Below are 12498 nucleotides of genomic sequence, written 5' to 3' on the forward strand. Positions count from 1 at the left end.
CAGTTTCTTGACTTTGAGCCCTTTAGAGTCACTCCAGTGGGAGTTGCTCTCCTGGCAGCTACTTGAAACGAAAGTTTCTGGACAGAGTTGGAAAGGACCTTAGTAGTAATCTGGTCCATCTTGCCAGCAAATGCAGGAGATTCTGCCACAGGCTTCAGGGTGGATGACCACCCTGACTCTATCCACATTAACAGAGAGCTCAACACCATTGAGTTCTGAAGCTGCCTGTTAACAGAAGATTGGTTGATTAGAAGAAAGCTTTTCCTTGAATTGAGCTGAAATCACTTTCCCCACTAACTAGAGACTCAAAACAATCTAGAGCTAAAGGAAATCTTCAGGCTCTTCAAGCGCACCAACTTATATTATGAATGAAGAATCTGAGGCTCAGGGAGGCAAGGCAACGCTATTCTTCGTGGTAATGGTTTGTGGAGCTGCACAGAACCGTCTCCTCCTCTGCCCTTCAGTGTTATCAACGAGCAGGCCTCCTAGTTCTTTCAGAGCCTCTCCCCCAATCATTCAACATGCCCCCCACTTTACCACTCTGATCACTCACCATTGCATATGCAAGTGTGTGATGCCCAGAACTAAATCTGATTCTTAGTGTGATCTGGTCCTAGCAGAGTGAAATGAGACTATCTGAGATCCCAGGCAACGGATGGCCATTAGACCTAGAAAGGCCAAGAACTGGAGTTAGACAAAACCAGCAGGTCATTTAGAGAAATGAAGTTGGTTGTGGTTGCTCAGTTCTATTAGGCCCCCTTCACTGGACACTTAAAATTTGCCTGTGTGCTTCTGAAACGTCTGTGCCAGCTCCAAAGAAGGTGCTTAGGAATATTAATATAGATTTATTTATTTATTATTTTATCAAAAGGAGAATGACTTTATTATTTAACATTATGATAGAGGAAAAATATTTTGATTAACATTCTTCTAGGCATCTCTTTATCCATACACACATGTATATTGGATTGGCCAAAAGGTTCACTCTGTTTTTTCCATAAGATGGCTCTAGTAGCACTTAATTGTCTTTAACTTCATTTGAAACAATTTTGTTAGAGTCTTTGTGACAACTGTCCTATCAGCATGCATTTAAAAAAAGAATTATCAAAATGGGTGAATTTTTGTGTAGCCATTTTAATATTGAAGATGGAAGAAAAATGCAACATTTTTGGCATATTATGCTTTATTATTTCAAGAAAGGTAAAAATGCAACCGAAACACACAAAAAAAAGATGTGCAGTATATGGAGAAGGTGCTGTGACTGATTGAACATGTCAAAAGTGGTTTGCGAAGTTTCACGCTGGAGATTCCTCGCTGGACGATGCTCCACAGTCAGACGAGTTGAAGTTGATAGCGATCAAATCAAGACATTAACTGAGAACAATCAACGTTATACCACGCAGAGATAGCTGACATACTCAAAATATCCAAATCAAGCGCTGAAAATAATTTACACTAGCTTGGTTATGTTCATCGCTTTGATGTTTGGGTTCCATATAAATTAAGTGAAAAAAACCTTGACCGTATTTCTGCATGCGATTCTCTACTTAAATGTAACGAAAACATTCTGTGTTTAAAACAAATTTTGACGGACAATGAAAAGTGGATACTGTACAATAATGTGGGATGGAAGAGATCGTGGGGCAAGTGAAGTTAACGACCACCAACCACACCAAGGGCTGGTCTTTATCCAAAGAAGGTGTTGTGTATGTGGTAGGATTGGAAGGGAGTCCTCTATTATGAGCTCCTTCCAGAAAACCAAATGATTAATTCCAACAAGTACTGCCTCCAGTTAGACCAACTGAAAGAAGCACTTGACAAAAAGCATCCGGAATTAGTCAACAGAAAACACATAATCTTCCATCAGGATAATGCAAGACTGCATGTTTCTTTGATGACCAGGCAAAAACTGTTACAGCTTGGCTGGGAAGTTCTGATTCATCTGCCGTATTCACCAGATGTTGCACCTTTGGATTTCCATTTATTTAGGTCTTTACAAAATTATCTTAATGAAAAAAATTTCAATTCCCTGGAAGACTGTAAAAGGCACCTGGAACAGTTCTTTGCTCAAAAAGATAAGATGTTTCGGGAAGATTGAATTATGAAGTTGCCTGAAAAATGGCAGAAGGTAGTGGAACAAAAGGATGAATATGTTCAATAAAGTTCTTGGTGAAATTGAAAAATGTCTTTTATTTTTACTTAAAAGCCAAAGGCATTTTTTGGCCAACCAGATACGTAAGTCATAAATGTATCAGAAACACACACATAATTTTATACAAGCCAGTTTTGTACAACATACATGCCTGTTATTTTATAACATCCTTTTTCTTTTGTAGCATCCTTTTTCTTAATATTTTGTAGATATCTTTCTATATCAAAGAACATAAGTTCATATTCTTTTTTTTATTTTATTGGAGTATAGTTGATTTACAATGTTGTATTAGTTTCAGATGTACAGCAAAGTGATTCAGTTATACATACACATATATTCTTTTTTTTCAGATTCTTATCCCATATAGGTTATTACAGAATATTGAGTAGAGTTCCCTGTGCTATACAGTAGGTCCTTGTTGGTTATCTATTTTATATATAGTAGTGTGTGTATGTTAATCCCACGCTCCTAATTTATCCCTCCCCGCCACATTTCCCCTTTGGTAACCATAAGTTTGTTTTTGAAATCTGTGAGTCTGTTTCTATTTTGTAAATAAGTTCATTTATATCATTTTAAAATTAGATTCTACATATGAGTGATATCATATGATTTTTGTCTGACTTACTTCACTTAGTATGATAATCTCTAGGTCCATCCATCTTGCTGCAAATAGCATTATTTTGGTGTTTTTTATGGCTGAGTAGTATCCCATTGTATATATGTACCACATCTTCTTTATCCATTCTTCTGTTGGTGGACATTTTGGTTGCTTCCATGTCTTGGCTATTGTAAATAGTGCTGCAATGAACATTGGGATGCATGGATCTTTTCGAATTATGGTTTTCTCTGGATATATGCCCAGGAGTTGGATTGCTGAATCATATGGTAGTTCTATTTTCAGTTTTTTAAGGAACCTCCATACTGTTCTCCATAGTGGTTGTACCAATATAGATTTAATTTTAACCTTTTCTCTACCAAATACACAAAAAGCAAGGGGGGAAGTGGAGATAGGGGAGAGTGTCAAAGGAAGAAATAGACCTATTATCCCCAAACCAGAGTTGTTAATTAGCATTTTTGCCCAAATAAAGTATTAAACTTATCACATGACTTTAAAAAAAGCAGAATTTCTAGAAGTCCAGCATTGTTGGTATTTTCTGGTAATGTTGATAGAGAAGGCACGATAGATAACTGCCTAGTACAAGGTAAAATAAAACTGGTGAGTCCTTTTGTTCAAAGCCAGAGAAATTACCTCTGGTTCTTACAACATTTCTGAGAAGAGGAAGGAGGCATGGCTGAAAATATTACTGTCTTGTGCAACTGAGTAATCCTCAGAGAAGTTATGTTTTTGTGAAATTCCTATAGTCGCCACCATATTGAACAAGATGCCATTTGCCACAATAATTTGTTTTAGGATCATCACCACATGTGGTAATTGGTTTTGGTTTTTTTTTTTTTCTTTGCGGTACGCGGGCCTCTCACTGTTGTGGCCTCTCCCATTGAGGAGCACAGGCTCCGGACGCTCAGGCTTAGCGGCCATGGCTCACGGGCCCAGCCGCTCCGCGGCATGTGGGATCTTCCCGGACTGGGACACGAACCCGTGTCCCCTGCATCGGCAGGCGGACCCTCAACCACTGCGCCACCAGGGAAACCCTAGTAATTGGTTTTTGAGATTTTTTTCCCTAAATCTTAAAAAAACAGTGACCACTGATATTATAATGGGTACATTCAGTTCTGGTTTTAATGGGAGATATCTATTTTTATATCCTAGGCAACTCTAATTTTTTCACTTACCTATGTAGTCTTTTCCCTGTTTTAGACAAATTGGATATATACCCTCCTGGATCATCTTTTTTTTAAAAAAATCACCCTCCTTTACATGAAAGACATTTTTCACAAGACCAGAAGTGGTCTTCAGAAGCAGCTGATCTGATTACCTGATTACTGTCAAAAAGAACAGCTATATAAGTACCATGCCAAAACAAAAATTGTGGCTTTTGTCAGAAGTTTGCCATTATTCAGATGGACAGTTTTAAATAACACACATGCAGCTGCTTATAAAATTTTTTTATCTTTGTTGCTGTTTTAAAAAAACAACAGCTAATAGCAGCCTCCACCAGGTCAATGAAATAAATAGCTAACTCCTGCCACAGTCTCCAAGGGAATTTATCCTGGACTCATGCTGCACTCAGATGACTGAATGCAACAGGCAGGATGACATCCTGCAGGGATGCAGGGAGCATCTTTTCTACTGTGCTTCAGTCTGAAGAGGGAGAGTTTGTGAAGCTTCATAAAGTACCAATTTGGTTTTGGTTCAGTAAAGTAACTGTACTTTGTGGTTTAGTTTGAATTATTATTTTTTTAATTATTTATTTTTGGCTGCGTTGGGTCTTCGTTGCTGCACACAGGCTTTCTCTAGCTGCGGTGAGTGGGGGCTACTCTTCGTTGCGGGGCATGGGCTTCTCATTGCGGTGGCTTCTCTTGTTGCGGAGCACGGGCTCTAGGCACGTGGGCTTCAGTAGTTGCAGCACACGGGCTCAGTAGTTGTGGCTCACAGGCTCTAGAGCGCAGGCTCAGTAGTTGTGGCACAAGGTCTTAGTTGCTCTGAGGCATGTGGGATCTTCCCGGACCAAGGCTTGAACCCGTATCCCCTGCATTGGCAGGCGGATCCTTAACCACTGTGCCACCAGAGAAGTCCCTTGAATTATTTTTTAAAAGACTAGTTTATGAAATCTTATTGCTGTCTTAAATGTTATTTGTCTTACAGGCAAAACTTTTTTCTGTGATAAGACACGATCAAATTAATAATGGAAGTCAGTGGGAAATCTGATTCAATTTTAAAACTAGCATTATACCCAGTTCTGTTTAAGATTTTTCATCTGGTCTGTCTTTTCTGAGAGAAAGGAAGGAGGTAAGGTTGAGGGGGTAGTTACTGTATCTACAGGTTAATGATACTATTCACTCTAACAGTTCTCTGACTTTCTTAATCCAGCAGTAAAGAATTTTGAATTGTCCAACTCAGTTACTCCTAAAAACTGTTGCCCCAAACAAAAGGCACAAAGAACAGTGACAAAGATGCTGCTTTTGATAAGAGACCAAAGCAGGCTTTCTGAAGTAAGTTATTAACTCATATCAGAAACAAAAGAATGTCCACTATCACGGTGTTAACATAAATTTGACGTGGAAAAGGCACAGCTTTAGAAATAGAAAACCTGGAGTCTAGTCCTCCTTACTACTTCACTTTAATGAATTTGGGGCAATTCACTTAATCTCTGACTCTCAATTACCTGCTGAAGGCAGAATGCTGGTTCTAATCACCTTGTAAGGGTGTCTTTCAGTGGTAAGATCTATTAGCAGAATTATTCTTGGGAAAGTAGGTGTCTTTGTTTCAGGAAATACCATCATAGGCCCCTAGGGCATAAGGGCTGGCTAGGGCTCAGACAACCAAAAAGAACCAAAAGGCTGCACTTGCAGAAGCAGGAAATTAATTTTTCTTGGGGGCTGCGTTGGGGAGAAGGTGCTCTTTATAGGGTGGAGGAGGGGTTGGCTAGGAGATTGCCAGAGTTAAGGCCCTGCATGGGGTAAAAGCCAGTGAGAAACCTCCAGTAAGGAATGATCAAAAGGACATTTATGAACCAGGAAGCCTAAAATGTAATTTTAAGTGCTTTGTGGCTTAATGGGCAATGTGACCCTTCCCCAAGACCCACATGTCTTAGAGAACTTGAACACACTAATGGTCTGCGTGAGTGGAGGTTTGTTGGAAGAGGAGTAAGGAACCATATGGCCACATTGGGGAACAGAGATGGTCTTAGAAAAGCCAGCCAGAGCTGGGAGGCAGAAAGACCCTCTGAACAATATACCCTCATAAATCAGCAGAAGGCTTGGTAGAGCTATGGACCTTGGCTGGGCACAGTGGAGCTTAAGCCCATCTGATCTAGAGATGACAGGGCTCGCAAAGCCCAGATGACATTTGGGTTAGCTGATTGGGGCGGTGGAAGGGTGTCTATAGGCTGCTCTCTGAGCACCACTGCTACCTTCATCTTCAGCGTTTTCACCCTCTACATCAGTGTCAGTTTAAGGGGTGATTTCAAAGTCTTGTAGGATCACCTCTGTGTGTCTCCAGTATTTTGATTAGAACACAGGCATTTCCCCCTAATATTTCTCCCTTCAATATGTTTCTTAAGCCCCTCTATATTGTTCTTATGTTATTTTCTAGCTTGAACTCATTTTGTCTTTTTGTTTCTTTTCCTCTCTTAGAAGTGAATTGGCAGAAATTCTGGTTTATTTCCTGTTTTATCTTCCATTTGTCATTCAGATTTTTCTTTACCTGGAAATCTCTGAAGATTATTTGCAAGGTTTCCTTAGCCTTGCGATTTGCTTTCTGTGAGCGCTATTCTATAGGACATCAATTTTTAGCATATTTAAAGAAAATTAGATCATCTTTCATATCCAAAAATTTCGTTGCTTCCTTCAACTTCACTTTTTAAAAGAAATTTATGTTTAAGTGTTCCACATTTGTTCTATTCTGTGACAGTTTCACGTTCTCACTCTAAGTGAAAACAATCACTTTGGAGTTTCATCTAAAAGCATTAACTCCTTCTAAAGATTATGCTAGTGTGAGAATAAATTAGTATAACCTGTCTGTCAAGAAATTTGGCAATATAGTACTTGTCAAGAGCCTTCAAAATGTTTCTACCCTTTGCCTCAGGGATCACATTTCTAGGAATCTTTCCACTGGAAATAATCATAAACGTGGTCAAAGATTTATGCATGTTTATTACAACATTACTTATTTGAGATAGTGACAGATTGAAAACAACCTGAGATACTGACAGATTGAAAACAACCTGAATGCCCAGCAAAAGGAAAATAAATTGTGACATCCATATGATAAAAATTATGCGGCATTTAAAAAAGTATGCTTTTTCCTGAACTGGCAGTCAGTTTAAAACATTTGCATAATCATTCTGAGTGTCCATGACTTCCAAGATGGAAAGCCAGAATGGCTTGGGTCCCTTTAGGAATTTAACCTTGTCCATTGCCTATGAAAATAAGCCCAGAATGGGGAAGAGTCTTACCCCAGAGGCCCAGCTCCACAGTTTCTGTCTTTGCAAGCCTGGGGGACTTTATAATCCATATTTTTACCAAGGTTTCCACGTGGTTCTGACATGAGCACAGTCTGAGACATCCCCTCCTCTACCACCACCAGGACCTGAACTCTGACAGGAATTGAGGAGGGGAGTAGAAAAAATTTGTTCTTTCAAAAAATTTTTATGATCTGGCAAAGCGCTATTTTGAAGTAGAATTTTTTAAAACATTATATTATTCCAAATTTGTGGGGAAAATTAATATATGCTTAGAAAAAATTAACACACCAAAATATTTACAGGGTTTAAATATGGGTGATGGAATTGAGTATGATTTATGGGGAACCATGATTCAGAGAGATGAGGTAATTTTCTCAGGTTCTCATAGCCAGCAAAGTGCTGGAGTAAAGATCCAAACCCAAGGCCATTTGCTCATAAAGTCTGCTCTAATAGCTAGTGACTCTTACTTAAATTGGAAAACCATGTGTAAAAAACCCACAAATATGGTACTCTAAGTGTGATAGATTGAATTATTGGTCCCAATTATTCACTGTCCTGTAGGAGTATTTTACATTCACCCCTTGCTATGGCCTTATGATGGATAGAATGTATTCTGAGCACCTTGATTTTGGGCTTAGGCATATGACTTGCTTTGGCCAGTGGGTTGAGGGTGAAAATAATGAAAGGGAAGGCTTAAAATGGGCTGGTAAAATTGGGCCTTTTCTCTTTGTACTGCTACCTTTTGCCATGTGAATAGTATATTTTGAGTAAGCTCTGGTCCAAGGAGAATGAGAAATAGTAGACAAACATAGACCCAACCTTCTGATTAAAGCTTAAATTTCAGCCAATCTGAAAATACATAGGGAAAAATAAATAATTATGGTTTTAGGTTATTGGATTGTGGATTGTTATATTTTATGTAGAATTATTATGGCTGATTGATATGAAACATAAAGATGTTTGTATTAAGTAACAAAACTGAATCTCTTGATATGTCAGTATAAGTCCAAATTTGGTGATGCAAATGTAGGGTCTACAGGTTCTCACCACCTGGTTAAAGGGTATAAAAAGGCCTTTTATTTAATGCAAACTGCCTCATCACTTGGTATGAGAACTAGTGTCAAATGAGGAGGGAGAAGTTCACATAGAAATGCATGGCATTCTGAGGAAAAAAGGAACACAAACCCCAAATCTCTCAAGTCTAGGGTTGGGAAAACAATTGATGTGGGCCAGGCCAGAGTAGGGATTAACAAGGAAGAAAAGAGAAGAAATTCTTGTCTCCAGAATTTAGAAGGAAGTTCTTTTCTTTTGGGACATGGAAACACATTCTGCCCATCATGAGACCACAGCAAGTGTGTGGATGTAAAGGGTAGAGGGTTCTAGGCTCAACAACCTTTGAGGATGGAGCTGGAAGGCTCTGACACCAAGTCACCATGGGCACCTTGTGTGAGCTTTAGAGAACTATGACTTAGTCTGTGGACTGTACCTGTGGAGTCCAACCACTGATCCCACATTTATACCCTCCCCACCTTTTTTTTTTTTAACAGAAATGAGATCATACTTCTTTTAATCAGCTGTATTTTGCGGTATACCATGAACTGTTTTCCAAATCACTAAATATTCTTCTATAATTCAGTTTTTAATAAGTATAGAATGTTCTTTTCTATGGCCCAGCATCCTAGGGCATCTGATTACTTAGGATGAGAATTCAGACAGATAGAAATGTCTTCTCCCATGTTCTATCCTCCACAATTTAAAATAAATGTTAACACTATGTCTTTTTAAAAATATGAATCTTTATTTAAAGCAAGCATATGCTAAATGAAACTTCCAGAAAGTAAATTAATTGTAGGAGAGAAAAATCAAAGAAAATAAAATATTAGGTAAACTATTTCAGCCAAAGCAATGAAAAAAGAAACAAATTTAAAGGAGTCTCTCTAAATATTCATTAATATTTAATAAATATGAACAAGAAAAATATGAAACATGAAAATTTTACTTTTTTTTTCATAAGTCACAATCCTGATAATTATCCTAAGCATATGATTCAAAATAAGAATAGTCCAGGGCTTCCCTGGTGGCACAGTGGTTGAGTGTCCGCCTGCCGATGCAGGGGACACGGGTTTGTGCCCCGGTCCAGGAGCATCCCACATGACGCGGAGCAGCTGGGCCCGTGAGCCATGGCCGCTGAGCCTGCGCGTCCGGGGCCTGTGCTCTGCAACGGGAGAGGCCACAACAGTGAGAGGCCCGCGTACCGCAAAAAAAAAAAGAATAGTCCATAAGTGTTTGGTTGAGCAACTCCTAACAGACTCAATCTTCCCACAGATTACTATAAACTGGACAAAATACAAAAGCACAGAGATTTTGGAGAGGAGTCAACAGTCAAGAAAAAAAGGGACATCAAGGTAAGTTATTCATTTTCAAAGCTTTTTGAATTAAGAGAAGACTCAGTCAGTACTGCATGGAGTAACTAAAACGGAGAGATGTTTGCTGTCTTTCTGGTGTAAAGCACCACAGGATAAAGTTGAAGGAAGTCCCAGGTGCTGTAGCGGGGAGAGTGGAATCTCAGGAGGGAGAGAGTCACAGAGGGAGTACTCTTAATTCTGTGTATAAACTCTGGCCAAATCTCTGGTCGACTCCTGAACCACATACATATGCAACGGACAGACTTGAGCTAAGAACAAAAGAATTGAATTGACATTTGAGCAACCATTCAAGAGATAGCATTTACAGTTCAAGTTCAGTCAAATTAGTTGCTGGTTAAAACACACACACTGTCTCTCAAAATATAACATAATCCAGAATCTCTACAACATAGCATTTACAAGGTCCAGGATACAGTTTGAAGATCCATTCTCAAGGGAAAAGACAATCAACAGAGACCAATGGTGAGAAGACGTAAATGTTGAAATTAGCATACAGGGATTCAAAACTATTATAATTACGTTCAAGGAAGTAAAGAAAATATGCTCACAATGAGTAAAACGATACGGACTATAAAAAAGAACTAAATGGAAATTCTAGAACTGAAACATACAATATCTGAAATAAAAAATTCACTGGGTGGATTTGACAGTAAATTTTGGATAACAGAGGGAAGACCCAGTGAGCTTGAATATCCAATCTGAAGAACAAAGAGAAAAAAATACTGAAAAATAAATACTTTAGAGCTCCAGGGACTTATGGGACAATACAAAAAGTCCAACGTGTGTGTTATCAGAGGGAAGAGAGAATGAGTAAACAACGTATTTTTTCCATATCCAGTGAAGATAATTTTTTTTTTTTTTTATGGCTGTGTTGGGTCTTCGTTGCTGCGTGCAGTCTTTCTCTAGTTGCGGCGAGTGGGGGCTACGCTTCGTTGCAATGTGCATGGGCTTCTCATTGTAGTGGCTTCTCTTGTTGCGGAGCACGGGCTCTAGGCACGTGGGCTTCAGTAGTTGCGGCACGTGGGCTCAGTAGTTGTGGCTCATGGGCTCCAGAGTGCAGGCTCAGTAGTTGTGGTGCACAGGTTTAGTTGCTCTGCAGCATGTGGGATCTTCCTGGACCAGGGATCGAACCCGTGTCCCCTGCATTGGCAGGCGGATTCTTAACCACTGTGCCACCAGGGAAGCCCATTTCATTTGTTATTGAATGAAAGATTCCTTAAATTCTATAGTGCTTTACCATTTTCAAAAGTTTCACACACATGATTTTATATATTCCCATAATAACCCTTTTTTTCTCCCCTATGCTTATGTTGCTCCTCCCCTTTCCCTCTCCCCACTGTTAACCACTAATTTGTTGTCTATGTATGTCTGTTTCTTTTTGTTTTATTCACTACTTTGTTGTATTTTTTGGATTCCACATATAAGTGATATCATACAGTGTTTGTCTTTCTCTGTCTGACTTATTTCACTTAGCATAATGCCCTCCATATCCATCCATGTTGCTGCAGATGGCAAAATTTCATTCTTTTTTAATGGCTGAGTAGTATTATATTGTGTGTGTGTGTGTGTATAAAAAATGTCTTCTTATCTTTTAACTTTTTAATTTTTTTGGCCATGCCACGCGGCATGCAGAACTTCCCCAACCAGGGATTGAATCCATGCCCCCTGCATTGGAAGCACGGAGTCTTAACCACTGGACCACCAAGGAAGTCCTATATCATGTCTTCTATATCCATTCATCTGTGGATGGGCCCAGGTGGCTTCCATATAGTGGCAATAATATGCTTGGAATAATGCTGCCATTAACTTTGGGGCGCATGTATCTTTTCGAATTAGTGTTTTTGGTTTTTTTCGGATATATACCCAGAAGTGGAATTGCTGGGTCATATGGTAGTTCTATTTTTAGTTTTTTGCGAGACTGCCATACTGTTTTCCACAGTGGCTGCACCAACTCAAATTCCTACCAACAGTGTATGAGGGTTCCCTTTTCTCCACATCCTTGCCAACATTTGTTACTTGTGTTCTTTTTTTTTTTTTTTTGGGTACGCGGGCCTCTCACTGTTGTGACCTCTCCCGTTACAGAGCACAGGCTCCGGACGCGCAGGCCCAGCGGCCATGGCTTACGGGCCCAGCCGCTCCACAGCATGTGGGATCCTTCCAGACCAGGGCACGAACCCGTGTCCCCTGCATCGGCAGGCAGACTCTCAACCACTGCGCCACCAGGGAATCCCGTTACTTGTGTTCTTTTTGATAATAGCGATTCTGACAGGTGTGAAGTGATACCTCATTGTGGTCTTTTTTTTTTTTTGTAGCTTATTTTATACATAATAGTTTGTACCTCTTAATCTGCTACTGCAATATCGCCCCTCCCTCATTGTTGTCTTGATTTGCATTTTTCTGATGATTAGCCATGTTGAACATCTTTTCATGTGCCTGTTGGCCATCTGTATTTCCTCTTTGGAAAAATGTCTATTCAGTTCTTCTGCCCATTTGTCAATTGGGTTGTTTGGTTTTTTCGATTTGAGTTGTATGAGCTGTTTATATGTGTTGGATTTTAACCCCTTATTGGTCATATCATTTGCAACTATTTTCTCCCATTCAATAGGTTGACTTTTTGTTTTGGTGATGGTTTCCTTCGCTGTGCAAAAGCTTTTAAGTTTAATTAGGTCCCATTTGTTTCTTTTTGTTTTTATTTCTCTTGCTTTAGGAGATGGATCCAAAAATAAATTGCTTTGATTTATGTCAGAGTGTTCTACCTATGTTTTTCTCTAGGAGTTTTATAGTATCCAGCCTTACATTTAGGTCTTTAATCCATTTTGAGTTTATTTTTGTATGT

General features: G+C 39.3%; 1 long non-coding RNA gene across 2 annotated transcripts in view; it reads left to right on the forward strand.

Annotated features, from left to right (window-relative positions):
* Positions 1–12498, forward strand: part of LOC116753622 — an 80663-nt gene that overhangs the window by 10834 nt on the left and 57331 nt on the right. For both annotated transcript variants that reach the window (XR_004349775.1, XR_004349776.1), the window contains one exon: positions 9562–9641. This is a non-coding gene — a long non-coding RNA (uncharacterized LOC116753622). The remainder of the gene's footprint in view (positions 1–9561; positions 9642–12498) is intronic.

Source organism: Phocoena sinus, chromosome 4, assembly GCF_008692025.1.
Source record: "Phocoena sinus isolate mPhoSin1 chromosome 4, mPhoSin1.pri, whole genome shotgun sequence".
NCBI classification, from domain to species: Eukaryota; Metazoa; Chordata; class Mammalia; order Artiodactyla; family Phocoenidae; genus Phocoena; species Phocoena sinus.